The sequence below is a fragment of the Falco punctatus genome (genome assembly GCF_963210335.1).
Source record: "Falco punctatus genome assembly, chromosome: 1".
Classification (NCBI taxonomy): domain Eukaryota; kingdom Metazoa; phylum Chordata; class Aves; order Falconiformes; family Falconidae; genus Falco; species Falco punctatus.
In genome coordinates, this window is record NC_137580.1 from 6895919 (window position 1) to 6910897 (window position 14979).

Genomic DNA, 14979 nt, shown 5'->3' on the forward strand with positions numbered 1-14979 from the left:
TGATGCGGCGAGGTGGCACGAGGAACGGTAAAGCTAACCAAAGCATGGTAGGGCAGCACAGCTCCTGTCTAGGAGGACTGGCTTGACTTGTCTCACTTTTTCATATAGTCCCATGACTTTAAACCTAAGGTTTGTTGTTCCCTTGAATCTAAACCAGTTACAAAATAGCTATTGCCAGTAGGCTTGAATTTGCTGCACAGCGTCCATAACTCCGTTAAGAAATTCCTGAAGGTCTGAAAATTGAAAACCGATGAAAAACCCTGTAATGACTTGCTCTGGTTGGGACTAGTTGCTCAATACTTAGGGAACATAATCCCCAATCATCTAAATTAGGTATTCAACATCCACGAGGTTCTCTCCATTAGATCATCTACATCTCATTCTTCTGTACCTCTAGATGGGATGTGCTGAGAGGAATCTGCTGTGGGAAGCACAGTTCAAATCCCATATGAAGGCAAGTAGAGCCACAGCCTGAGAACGGTAGGCAGAGCAAGCCAATTTAATATCTTTTAAAACGCACACATGTTTGGCAATCGGATCGTACATTAACATTTTCAGGTGCAATTTCTTCTGCTTTGCAAATACCTTGGTAACTAGAGTAAAACCTCAGGAGCATTTGGAATACACCACATCTGAGCACAGGAAGCAGAGCTGTGAGAACCCGTCTTCCTGACTGAGCTAATCCTGTGGTAATGCACGCAGAGGCACAGAGGACGCGGCAACAGGGGGAAACCTTGGCTGATGCTGTCTGCCAGTTTAATTGCACGGACGTAAACCGACGATCTTCACTGTTTCTCTGCAAGATACAGTGCCTTCATTTCCAGATGCCTGTATGTGGACCGAGCAGAAGGGGTACTCAGTAAATGTTCTTTTTCACTTCACAAGCGTTCATTCTGCAAGGGGCTGGAGCAGTTAAAGACCCTATTCCTAACAAATGTATGCTACTATCAGACAAGTTCCTCTCTTTCTGAGATGCAGCAGCTGACTTACATGAGCACCCTTAGCCCATTTCACTGCAGGGCACCACAGAGTGCTTTAAACCGTACCATCTGAGCAGTGGGAAGTCTGTCACACAGCTACAAACTGCCAATATCTGACAACAGCCATGGTCTTAACAAGGTCGATCAGGTCAAAAACTAGCTTACATGAAATCAATCTGGATTTAGAAAAATGAAATGAAACTGTCACATCTCAAAGAGTTGATCTAATAGACATACTTAATTTAGAAATATATAAATTCACATATCTATTCAAAAGGATAAAGCTCCTTGCAAAACATAGCTGTAAAAATTGCTTTGCTTTAAACTGTAAATTGTGCTTTCATACCAGAATCTAATTGTCAGAGCACCTACAATCCAAGCAGTTCTCTTTTACCCTCTGCCACCACCCATGCGAATGATCTAACCACCAGACACCAGAAAGGGCATTGTTCAGCCTTTTTGCTGAAACACTGTCATGTTTTCCTGTAAAATATGAGACCCACTGGTCCAGAAAAAAAGCATACAACAGACCGTGTTTCTAAAGTCTAATAGTTATCTCACTCACTAAGAAAGGGACAGCCTGGGTTCTGGTTCCAAGACTTCACCTGTATTTCACACCACTGCATGAAATATATAAACCCTACCTAATTCCTTCTACCACTTTTCCTTTAAAAGAAAAGGGTGATCTCTATTCAGTTCTTTGAGAGAAAAAGTATTTTCAGAAATGCGCACCCAACTCAAGTCACTAGGCTATGTCCTGAGTGAGGCCCCTAAATCTCAGAGGGCGATTAGAACTGGACACAATCTTCTGTACTTTTGTGTTCAGCACCTTTATATTAACTGTCTGGAAGCATCTCCTCACTTAGCATGTTCCTCTTCTGAGACACCTCCTTCACGGCATGCCGCCACCAAGGCACTCAGTGTTTGGACTCTGGATTCCTCTTTGCAGCCAGACGCTCAAATTTACAGTTCTTACCTCTATAGCAGATCTCTGCTACCTAAAAGTCTTTTGCACCCTCCAGTAAATAAAATAAACATGCACATTTTTAAGCAGCCAGGCTCTGGAAGCCTACTTTCCTCTAGATTTGCATCTTCTGTCTTTTGTCTCTTATTCCCTATGGCTTCCCTCCTCTTCCAGTCAGTACTCCCAGCTACCTTATCAGACAGGCAAGCAGCAGCTGCGCTGATCAGCCACGCAGCAAGATGTACTTGTGTCACGACTCCTTCCACCAAGAGAAAGCAGGTTTTCCTGCCTTCTCTTGGTGGAAACATTCATTTGGAGCCCTCATCCTTACCAGCTCTTGTTGTTTCACCATACATTCTGCAATTTAAGACCTCTCAACTGTTAACCCTTGGCAAATTTAGCTGAATTAAACAGCAGATCCAAAGGTTATCAGGAAGTAACACATGAATTTATTTATGGACAGAAATTTTAGTTGTAAGGCTTAATATTTAATGAGGGTTAGGCTGGGGTAGAGGAAGAGAGGAACAGGAATTAAGCAAATCTGCGTATTTCCAAAGACCAGATTCACCCAGCATTTACACTGCAACCCTCTGGAGCAAACGCTCAAGAAACCATCAGCTCAACAGCCAGGTCTCTCCAGAGAGACTCTAACCTGCCTATGTTAGCAAACTAAACTGGGCCAGGGAATGAGCCCAAGTCCTCACGTACCGTCCAGGCTGCTAAAATCTCAGCACTGCTATGTGACACCACTCTGGCCTGAGCACCCAAGCACTCTGCAAGGCAACACTCAGGCGTGAGCCTGAACTCTTTCCCAGTGGTACTTTGGATGCAGTCACCCTCTTCTGTGAGGGTGACTTTAGCTGTACTGATGCAAACCAGGCTGGGCCAGTTGGCTTCAGGACCAGAAAACAATCCCTGAGGCTTTATATTTACTATGTAAAAAGTAGCCAGAGAAACCGAGACAACATAACGTGTTAATGTTGGCCCAGCTTCTTTTTCAAGCAGCGTGGATGGATAAGTCATAGGGAGAGCATAGCTCTGTCCACCACAGAGCCCTTTGGCTCTTCCCAAGCAAGCTGCTCTGAGCCTGCATTACCGTGAGGACAGACAGCATTCCAGTTCCAGGAACTCAGTGTTCCCAGATCCTGAGCTGATGTGCTCACAGTAAAACGTGCATTCAAAATATCCCTCTCAGACAATGATATAATGTTTTTCCATAATACAAGGGCTGCTAAATCAGGTTTTTTTCAATCCTTCTGTGAAAAAGTAGGATTCAAAAAATTGTAAAACAACATTAATAGGGCCCCATAAACAGCAGTTTCTGTTGCATACAGGAGTTACAGTTCTATCAGTGCTCAGTGACTTCAGCCATGAACAGGAGAACAAGGAGTAGTGACAGGAGTTAATAAGAGGTCCTTGGCTCTGGGCTTGAACCTTCCCCCCCGGCCCCATTTCACAAACTGCGCAGAGCTGACAAAATACCTTAGAGAAACACACATGGACCAAAATATTTCCATAAATATCAATACATATACACGTATTAATGTGTGTACACAATAGGTGTACTTGTAGCTACCCAATTTCTTAAACATATGCTGGGTATAAATATCTAAGTACATATATGTGCATCTATTTAAGTTTGGTTAGACATATGCTCGTGTGCACACACACACAATACAGATAAAATACATTAAATACTGGTTGGGGAGCAGTTCATGACATACACCCGGAAATATTTTGGCAAAGGTGCTCTCTAAAGATGAAACTGGAATAGTGATCTTCTAGAAAAACACCACAAGTGTTGGCCTGACTGTGTTTCCCTGTGCTAGCCTGTACTACACACACATACACACACACACTCAAAACCTCCCACAAAAGCTAACACAAGCTTCAGGACAACTTCAATACAGAAGCACCCCTTTCTGAGCATTTCAGCAAAAATAAAGCATGTTTTGGGTCATTTCAATGAGTGACAGACAACCACTCTAGCTAGCATGATGAATTCTATTCTAATTCCTTCTGGATTTTCACAAAAAAACCTTTCACAGACCAAAAAGTAGAACATAGGGTCAGGTAATCACCTTCTCCAGCACTAAATCACACATTCAGAAATGAAAAGTATGCACCGTATTTCAAGACTTTCCAGGTTTGCTCAACAGTAACCATTTTTTAAAGCTGACCTTTTCTTTAGGCTTCAAGCTCCTATTCCCAATATGCTTCATATTTTATACAGACAAATACAGGGGCATATTGGTTTTCTGGAAGTCTCGATCTCTGAATCCAGTTAGAATTGGAAATACTCCCCCCTTCTTAATCACACGTAGTTTTGTACTCCGTAGCGCACTTGCTATAAGGACACTGAAAACAATTCCCCTCTCTTCAAGTGAATGTCGAGCTTTAAAATTCGGTCCACTCACTCAGCCCTGCTATAAGATCTATTCTCTCTCCTCATACACCCTGGGCTTCAATTGTCATAAACACAGCAGCGTTGGTATTAACACTTTTAACATTGATGTCAGTGATATTAATGTTAACATCAATACTTCTGGCTTCGTTCTTACCTGGCCCACCACACTGCAATTTTTATTAGCGTGATTTTTACCTGTCAGTTATGTACAGTTCCAGTGACTCTTAGCCTAAAAGGCAATACCTTTCCAAATACCCTCTTATTTAATTATCATTGACTGACAACATCAGACAGAACTATTCCTGCAATGACTTTCCCCCAAAACGCAGCCCAGACACTTTATCAACAAACTCCTCAGTCACTGGTGACAATTTCTGTAAGACAGATGAAATCTACTGTTTTCTGTAACTCTGTGTTTACAAACTTTGAAATACACCCTAACAGCCCCTTTCCAGTCTCTACAATAACGCAATAAGCTAAACAGCAATGTTCCTTAGGAAATTAAGCGGTTTGGAAGTATGGCACCATGATCACGCATATGCAACATATTGAAAACAAAATAAATGGGGCTATATTCCTATTTTAAAATAAACAAATAAAAAGGACAGGAAAAACCCACCTCAACCATTCTGAAGTAAAACTGATGATAGCTGAGTGTACAGAATTTCATTTTCTAACAAGCAGAGCATTTTTACTTGAGACTTTTAATCAAAAAACTATAAAGCTGGGGGAGAAGCAGCTGAGTATTTCAGAAAAGGAAGGAGAAGACTCATAAATTAACCAGTTGGCACAGTCCTAACTATAGTATCACGAACAGTGCTGTTATAATATTATTGCTGTAGGTTAATGTGATCCTTTATACAGCCTTTTTTTCTTCCACAGTAGCCCATTTTCAAGAAGTAAAATGGTTTCATTTGAATTGCAAATCCCAACACATACATAGTTTTATTCTTTTGGAGCAGGATGAGTGACAGTGGTACATTAGAGTTAACAAACCTTACCCACTTTTAAATACATTTCTGGTATTGAAAGCTAACAGAGCTGAAAACTGAATGGGTAAAGGCTCTGCTCTGGCATTCAGTCCTTTATTGGAGCCTTGAAAAGACCGTATGGAGGGAACCTGATAGAAATTTCGTGTCGCTGCTAAGTAGAACTCAGTCCAAGGTAGAAAAATAAAAGGTTAGGTCTGCTGTCTTTTATAACTTTTCGTTCCTGGGGACCAGTGCTTTCAGAACTGAAACTAGGGACTGTGCAGCCTGTTTGATTCAGCTGGTCCCTCAGTTTAATGGACTACAGGCCTCACAAAATTGCTGAATCAAACCTTTTGAAAGATTCTCTGCCTCCTGTACACAAATCCTTTAGTGCGGGTGGCAGCGACAGAAAACTAAAAAAAAAAAAAAAGCCACAGGAAAACGTGCAGTGTGAAGTAGATAACAGTCTCCTTCCAATAGTCCTGCACTTGCAAAGCCATTTTTAAGTCTAGAAGCTTAAGCTAACATACTACCATAAGCAACAACTGGTTTTCTTAGCATCTTTATCTTTTCCTATTTCTCCCTATAGCAAAACCCAGTTTATAGACAGAATTTGAGGCACGCTGGGAATACGGGAAGCAGCAGGGCTGGATGCTAGCAAGAGGAATCTTATTATCTTTTCCACGTAAAAAGGTTTGGGTAGGGTGCAGTGGCCCAGTAGCGGGGCTAGTCAATCAAGTATTACATGGACAATAAGTTTGAGGCAGACAGTAGACATGTGGGCAGTAGAATGGAGCGATGTCAGACTGAGGTGATTTGCTAATCTTCACCTTAACTGTTGTTTTTTCTTTTTTAAAAAGAAAAAAACTAGACCCAAAGGGATGTGCAAACATGGTTTTGTAAGAGGGAGAAGTTAAATGTACGGCATGTACCAGAGCACAAACAGGACCCAGACCAAAGCTGTGCTCAGGCGCTCTCTTAGAGGAAAATCTTTGCAATGCCTGTCCTGTACCAAGCAGGAATTAAAGGCAGAATTGTTCAGTATCACCCTCAATGTTCTTCCAAAATTTAAGGAAAACATTAGCAGTAGGACAATTGTACAAATTGTACAAATATTCCCAGTTTAAATTCTTCTATAATCAAGCTACCCATCTGTTCGAAGCATTGAGAAGCAGCGCACTACAAATGGTGGGCACACACTCTAACACAATGTGTCCCAACAAAGATGTTTTATGTTTTCATAGTTAATCTTCCTTTCAGCCATTGTACTTTGAAGTGCCCTGAAAAAAGAAAATTACTCATACGCCCTTCAGGCTGCAGCAGCTGCAACACTGAGGAGTGAGACAAAGGGACGGCTCTACAGCCATGAGACAGCAGAGACCTGTGTCTATCTGAGCCTAATAACTTATTCTGCCATTTGAGCTCCAGTGTCTAGCAGACAACAGATTTACAATCAAAAATGGAAGCCATACAAGTGAGAGACCTATAAAAAGAATGAGCTGCTTACAGGAGCAGACTTTAATTTACATACACCTTGACATCAGCTTGATTGAAGAGTGTCTGATCCCACAAAGTTCTGATAATTTCAATAGGTTTCAGATCTTGATCATAAAGAAGTCTTTTTCTGTTCATTCCTGCTTCTGTAAGACTAACACTTGTAAAATTCTTTGAATTTAACCTTCACAGTCCATGTGAACTTAAATGCCGGATACAAACTTAGAAACTAGCATTTTTAATGCTTTCATCCACTCCCAGCACGTGCACACCAGAGACATATACAAGCCAAGTACCTACCTCGCCAAAGTAGGTCAGAAGACGTCCTTACTGCATCTAACAAGGTAAATATGTTATTATCTGGGCCATTCCGCATTTATTCTATGGATTACTGTAATTATCACTGTCTTGGGAGCACATCTCCCTAAGAGTAACAATGCACCCATTTTAGACGCTTCAGGAATTAATTTCCAAGGTAAGGTGAAGCCATATCTTCAGTCATGGGTGGACATTCACACTTTCTTTACGAGAGGCTTTCTAGCCTGAAGTAGAACAGGTTTTGTTTACTTCATCAACCTTACAATCAGACGGAAAGCCAAAAAAAAAATGTTGGTAGCTTGCTACTGCAAATGCTGCACTGACAATAGGTTTTGCATACATCACTTTTTATGCATTGTCTCCCATTCTATAGTTCATGGATTTCCAAGAGATGAATGACAGATGCAGCAAGTAGTTTTAACTGCCAAAACAAATCTCGGTCAATCCACTCGTCCAAAGTCTTTGACTAAACAGATTCAGGATGTTAGTGCAAGGTGAAATTTCCACTCTATGTAATGTATTGTAGGTTTTGCAATATCTGAAAAAAAGGCAGTCTTGAACATGAAAACCATTTTCCAAAAATCGATTTTCAATCTGTCTCTTTGGCAGCAGGTTGTAGAAGTTAGACAGAAAAGGCCTTTCAAGAAACCCACATTTTTGCTAATGAAGGTCATTCCTTCCAATGTACCCTTAATATACTGTTGTTTCCGATCTATGTTTATGGAACAATCTGGACAATCTTCACAGAAAGATCTGTAACCAATGTATCTGATCACATTTCCCTCAGTCTCCCTGACTTTTCCCATTTTCATTATTCAACGCCTTTTTAAAACATCCTAAGTCCAAATGGTTTCCTTTTACTAGTTACTCTTCAAGATGGAACATAGATTGACATGGTTAAGCAAACAAGCATTATGGGACCACTTGTACACAGCTAGTCCCTCTTCCTTTGTGCATTAATACGTAGGCCCAGCTGGGGCGAAACTAAAAGTAAAGCCAAAGAGGCAGGGAAACGGTCAGCACAAACTTGGTCATGCTCTTCTCGAACATTGATGTGTAGGTGGAAATAGAGAGGAAGAAACCTCCAAGCCACATCTGATCCCAAAGTCTAGTGAGAAGAAAAATTTGAGTATTCTTAGAGCTATGGAGGAAGAAGCTATTATCTCTTTTTATGAACCTGGTAACAGGAAAAAAGAAAATGTATTCCTTTTACATCAGGCATAATTTTGCAATGGGTTTAGAATTTGATGGTCATACTCAAAAGAATGGGAAAAAGAGGGAAAGAGGCTAACAATGGAAAACCGAACTATTTTTATATATTCATGTATTTTCCTACTAGGGCCATGTAAAAGGAAAGAATACCACCTTCCAATTAATCTGATTACCTGCCATTTGTAGTGCAGTTTGCCTCCCTTTTGCCTCCTAAGCAAGCAAAAGATGTTTGTATAACCCTGTGGGGAAAAAAAAAAAAAAAAAAAAAAAAAAAAAAAAAAAGGTAACAAAAGAAGGAGCTATTTTCACTTTATCAGATATCTTTTATACATTTGGATGATAAATTAGGCTGTTCCATTAGGACTGAAGGATACAGACAGTGGTAAACTGGTAAGAAACCCAGCTGATATGATGGAAGTATTGTCTGTGGGATTTCCACACAGGGAAGGTTTCTAACAACAAGCAAAATACCAAGCTCACTACTCGCATACATCTTATTACCTGCTAATAAAACTGCAGTGAAATCCGGAAAGCTCAGGTTTTGAAGCCATGCTATGCTGTAAACGTTGCTTCCATCATTCAAGCCAGGACCCTGGGAATTATTTTTCTGTGGTGTTTCATAAAAACAAATATTGAGGGAAACCAGAGATTTTTAACAAGTCTGCTTCAAAGTATTGAACAATAGGCCCCTCATTTTGGCTCCTCTCTCTAATTCCTAGGCTGACAAGTGTATCTGGTGAATTAATGTTGGGTATGTGAACAATAAACACTCTAGGCCTTTTCTGTTGCTTCAGTGATGCAAAGCTTAATTAGAGGGTTAACTAGGCATATGGCTACTTTGCATCATTGTAGGAGCAAAAAACATCTGACATGCACACTGCTCCTAGAAATTTAAAAGCAATGTAATCGTTGGAAGCTAATCTTTCTAGATGCCAACAGCAAATGGTCAGGGTTCTAGAAATGTCAAGAATATGACAGGGTTTTCATTATTTCTCGTAAATATCAAGGGTTATAAGCAGAAGACTGAATATATACAGTGACTATTTTTTATTGTAGACCCATCAATAAGCCAGACTCAAACAACAGAAATATACTGAGTGAAAACCAACTGTTTTAGATCAGTACTGGGGTCAGTTAACAACTCCAGCAGTTATCACTTTTCAAAAGTAAACTCCAATTTTGAAAACCGATGGCAACCATCTTAAATAATGCCATAATATCGTCAAATGTAAAACAAATTAACAAAGCCTGAAAGTTTCAGGCTAAAATTTTCAAAGGTTGAACATTGTTCAACTGCAAGATGAAAAGCAATGTTTGTTTTTCAACATTGTGATTTTCAGAAACTAATCACCAAGAGACTAACGAACCAGAGTAGTTCTTTAAGAAAGTATGGCTGATCCTTTTTATCATTTAAAGTTGTAATCTAAAGGATCACGATCTTCTCTAATGTATACATTATTTAAATTTATTCACCAAATAGGATTTATAAAAGATACTTGGTCTACTGGCAATTTACAATCAAATCTCAGTGAACATTAAATATTCAGAACTCAAGGTCTTTTGAACACTGAACTTGTATGTATGCTTTGCTTCTGTTTTTTCTCTGAAGAAAGATAATACTTGAAATTACATTTCCCATCCTGATTCACTTGCCTACAAACTTGAAATTCATGTTTATTCTTATTTTGGTGCAGTCTATTTCTGTTCTCCTTATCAGTGAATGTTCCAGCCCTCATGTTTGTTTGCTAAGAAAACCACAGTATTAAAAAAAAAACAAAACACAAACCAAAAACCAAGGAAAATATGAAAAAGAAGCTTAAAATTTGAATGCCTAGGTATCAAACGTTGTCTAGTCACGAGAAGTACTGTTTTTAACATTCTGGAAACCCTAGGCATATACAGAGAGCTGGAAAGACACATTAATGTGTCTAGGTGTTGGTTCATGAGGAAGGGCCTGGATTCCACATTTTTAACATAGGCTGCAAAATTTAATCCAACTTGCACCTCTTCCTCATTAACTTTTGTTATTTTTAATAACAAAAATCAGACTGTTGTCATTTAGCTACCTATATTAGTGCTTCCAGTGGAACTTTCTATATGCATAAGAATGCAATGAGAGTAAGTTACACAGGCTTTATATCACACAATGTTTGTTTCTGCAAAATTAGAATGATTACACAGCTTGAGTGATGCATAATCTCACTCATTAGACAGTGAAGAGGCGGGTAGTGGAGTCCCACCCAGTATTCTACTATCACAGTTGAGTATTTTGTGCAATTTGCTGTATTTCATTTATCTTGGCACACATCGCTTATCAGAACTGATGTATATTCCAAAGCAGAGCAGAAGAGCCAAATACATGCATTAGGCCAAGTTTGTTCATTCCCAATGGATTTCATTCATCTCAGCACACATTTTTCCTAAATCTGTGTTATTTTTATAAATGATGGAATACTTTTTCCCCCGCTGTCAATAAAGTAATTTCAAAACTAAAATAACTTGCTTCCTTTTCCTTCACCAAGCCTTAAAAACTTAGGTCTTCCTGCAAGTACTGCTATTAAAAATATATCTGACTCAACTGTTTGGTTTCTGATCCTTAAACAATCAAATTACTGAGTGTCTCTACTTACCTTAGCAATTCGTACTAAGAGACCATTGCAAAAGATAAACTGGATTACTACCTCGGCCACCAACTTTCTACATTCTATAGCTGCCATTCTTACGGTAACGCAGGCATTACAGAAATATTTAGGATTTGGGAAGGCTTGGGCTAACCATTCTAAGGTAAAAAAAATGCTTAAAGAAAAATAGAGGAAAGAGCAAATTATTTCTTTTAAACCTTTGAAATTAAATCAGTCAATAGCAATTAACGGTGGTACATAAAATAATGGCGATAGGCATTCTCTGTTTTATCAACTGTTAACTCCAAGGAATTCAACTCTCTAATACAAGGCTATTAGCAAGTAATGTGGCCCAATAGAAGAAGATTCCTAGAATAAATAGTCGGTGCTAAGATCTCATGTATCAAAAATGAGCTTGTAAGATCTTTCGGGGAAGAACCACAGACAAGACACCTTACAGATTTCGGTATGGTTAGTACTTCAGCATTTCTCTGTGCCTATTTGCTTTCTATGACATTAGACCAAGAAATTTAAACAATCACACTAGCAGCATCCCCTTGCAGACAGTAAGTTTGCATCCCTTTTCAGTGTCACTGCACACTGCAAGCACTAATTTAATCTTTTTTCTTTCAAAATTACACAGTGAGTAACTGACTTCAGCCAACTCTTGTCTTCATTATAAAGTGGCTGCTGCCACTTCCTCTCAGCAGGAAGTGATCCATGTGAGATGAAGGTTCCAATTCTCATTTTTAAAACAACATTTCTCCCCTTTAATGTGAAGTGACCCTCAATCATTTCATGTAAATGAAAGAGGAAGTTAAAAACCTATTCCAGCTTTTTATTCTCTTTCCTATAATTAACATTTACCTATCCCAGCTGACGCGTCTTACATGTAAAGTTCTGAACAGTCTGACATGAATGAACAAGTCTACCTTATGAGAGAGCCGCATGTAATATGTAAGAGAAATGGTGCTAGCTTCCTCCCTGGAAAAGCAGGATCTGTAATACAGAGTAAGGAAAATTTTATTTCAGTGGAAATGAAAAGAAATAAATCTTATGTGGGAAAAGAGAGGATTTGTTCCTAAATTTAAAGAGTGAAGTATGAACAGCATAAGGCCACCCTGCACTGAAAAATAATAAAAACTTCAAGAATTAAGGTGTCTAGTTAGAAATACCCAGATCTAAATATCTTTAGAAAAGTGCCAGCATGAAGCAGGATTTCCCTTCAGAAAAAGGGTGTTCTGAGCATCAGTGCAGTAACGCACTCAGGCAAAGAAGCAGAAACTCACTCCTGCAGCAGGAAAGAACAGGAAAAGGTTTAAGAAGAAAACAACAACAACAGAAAAAACAACCACACAACAACAACTAAGAGCCATAGAAGCAATTCCCCAAGGACACAACATGACCGACCATTCACGGGGGCCCTAAGAATTAATTCACACTATGTCACAGAAAGCACACTCTGTTCTGTTCTTTGTCACTTCTCACTGCCAGGATAGAGAGACCATGGCCACCCAGTCAGGACTTTGCCACTCTTACTCCAGTCCCTCCATCACCAGTAGTCCAGCTGTGACAAGCCACACTTGCCTGATATTCGAGGTAAGACACAGACCAAGGACTCACCCAGGGGCTGCAAGTAAGCCCGGATCCAGCCGCCTCTGTGCACTGTTGACTGGGGCACAGGGGCCAGCGCAAGACCCGCCGGCCAGAGCCCTCCCAGCCAGGGGGGCAGGGGCAGGCAGGCAGCCCTGGCAGCACACAGCACACAGCCCCCGGCTGTGGCAAGCAGGGGAACCAGGGGGACGGCATGAGGGGAGCGGGTAAGCTCAGCACTGCTGCTGGCAGGTGGTAACCCAGTGTGATAAAACTTTCAAATGGATTGAAAGCAAGAGCTCCAGGAATGAGCAGGCATCAAGGCCGTAGCACCTGTCAAGAAGAGGCAGAGGATGACAGTCTTTGGAAAGAATAGTGGCTTCTAGGCTATTTCTAATGTTGGTATTAGCATCCCTTTTGGTAGCGTGCTCCACGTGCAGAACAGCACCGCCACATGCCAGACGCTGAAGGAAGAGAGAAGCAAACGATGGCTCCTTTCCAAAGGACCACCAGCATCAGAAGGGGGATTTCTGGGTGATACTGATTTTTTAGGGGTTATAAGACTTCCCCACCCAGCTGCTTTTGGTCTCGGGCCGAGTCAGGAACGGGGAACGTGGGGGGTCAGAGCACAAAGGTGAAAACCCCACGAGGGCATCCTCTGCCCCACTGCACCACGAGCTGCATCGCTCTCCCAGGGCACCTCTCCCTCCCCCCACCCTCCTGCAAGGAGGAGCTCCAGCTTTTCACTTAGATGCCTGAATTAGAAGCAGTTGGGGTGGGTGCAAAGTGAACAGTGTATTTGCCAAAAATACTCTTTGGAGTCAAGGGTAAATGTTCACAAATGTGTGCTGTACCAAGCTAATGGCCTCCGATTTGAAAACTATGAATTAAAAAACCAAACTCTTTCATTTCCACATTTCCAAAACATTATTTTATATCAAAATGACATATTCTTCAAAAATGTAGCCAAGAACCCTTTTTATGTAAAATACCACCCCAAACCAAAACTATCATCTTAAAACAACTATTTAATTTGATTTTAAACCATGTATCTTTTTTTCTCTTTTGCTGGGAAAAAAAACATTATGAAATTATTTTTCCCTATTTTTTTCATTTAGTCATAAAATTGGGGGAAAAAAAGGCCAAAAAAAAGTGCCTTACATCACTAACAGCCCACTAATGAAAGGCATACACTGTCTCCTTCCAGACATGTACTAGCCTTTTGACTTTCCAACTGAAACACTTGGTCCTAGAAATACTTATTCCAGCAATGGACACAACATATTTAAAAACTGAAGCAATGGAAGTGAAGAACTGCACAGGGGTAATAAGTGTAGTGGTGGGTTATAAATTGCCTCCTGGATCAATTAAAGTGCAGCCTCACTTTTCACCATTACAGCTAATCTAGCAGTTGAAATCAGAGACACCTGTAGAAAACTAACTTTTGACAGGTGACTGCAGGAGGCAAAAATCTATGTTTAGGACACTGGAAAAATTACAAAAAAACATTATCACATTTAAAAACTACTAACCACAGGATATTACCATGTGCCAAAAGGATAATGCAAAGCTTTAAACAACCAGGGCATGAAAAAATGCTTTCTGCTTGCCAATGCTATCTCACTTTATCCCTCATTTAACATGCTGTAACTCATGAAAAACAAAAGTTGTTTTAAGTCATGAATGAACCTGATAGATACATATATAACTACTACATACGCTTACACACACTCTCAACGACCAGAGTTGCATATACTTGCTCAGAACACATGCTTCATACTTTTCCTACTTTTAACAAAATTCAGGTTTTGTATATTTATATATGTAGCATTATCATGCTCTCCTCAGATTTTGGAGTGGACTGAACTGTTCAAAAACCTCTTAGAAAAATATTTGCAAGGATTGAGAAATAACCTCAGGAAGCTAGACTGACACTCTTGGAATGCAAAGATCAAGGGTTTATTTTCACTGTTTTTATTATAAACAAAGAACCCACTACAATTGCAGTGGCATCACTAGGGGAGGTAGAGGGAGGAGATGAGGAACAGTTGGAAAGCTGGAAAAAATACAGATAATTACTTGAAAGTACTACGTATATTCCTTCTGTATTCCTCACATCACTATGGTAATGAATATACTCCAAGCCTTTTCACCAAGAGCTTCATTTTTTTATTTAAGTAATAGCATAATAATTACAAATTTTGAAGGCTGTTTAAAATGCCTCTATATGAATTAAAATGTGAATTTCTAAACATCCCCGAGTTTAAAAAACAACAACAACAACAACAACAAACACAAACCAAGACCCCAAAACCAAATACCAAAATACCAAGAAAAACAAGATTAAGAGGAAGAAATTAAATAAGCTTTGTTTCCTGACCATGCAAACCATCAGGAATTGTTTCATCTTAAACGTTAA

The 14979-nt window shown here is 39.8% G+C and overlaps 1 long non-coding RNA gene across 1 annotated transcript in view; it reads left to right on the forward strand.

The window, feature by feature from the left end:
• Positions 1-12286, forward strand: part of LOC308058278 — a 70860-nt gene extending 58574 nt beyond the window's left edge. Inside the window, exon 2 of the long non-coding RNA XR_013925763.1 lies at positions 1-12286. This exon is cut by the window's left edge and continues 22604 nt beyond it. This is a non-coding gene — a long non-coding RNA (uncharacterized lncRNA).
• Positions 12287-14979: the final 2693 nt, after the last annotated feature.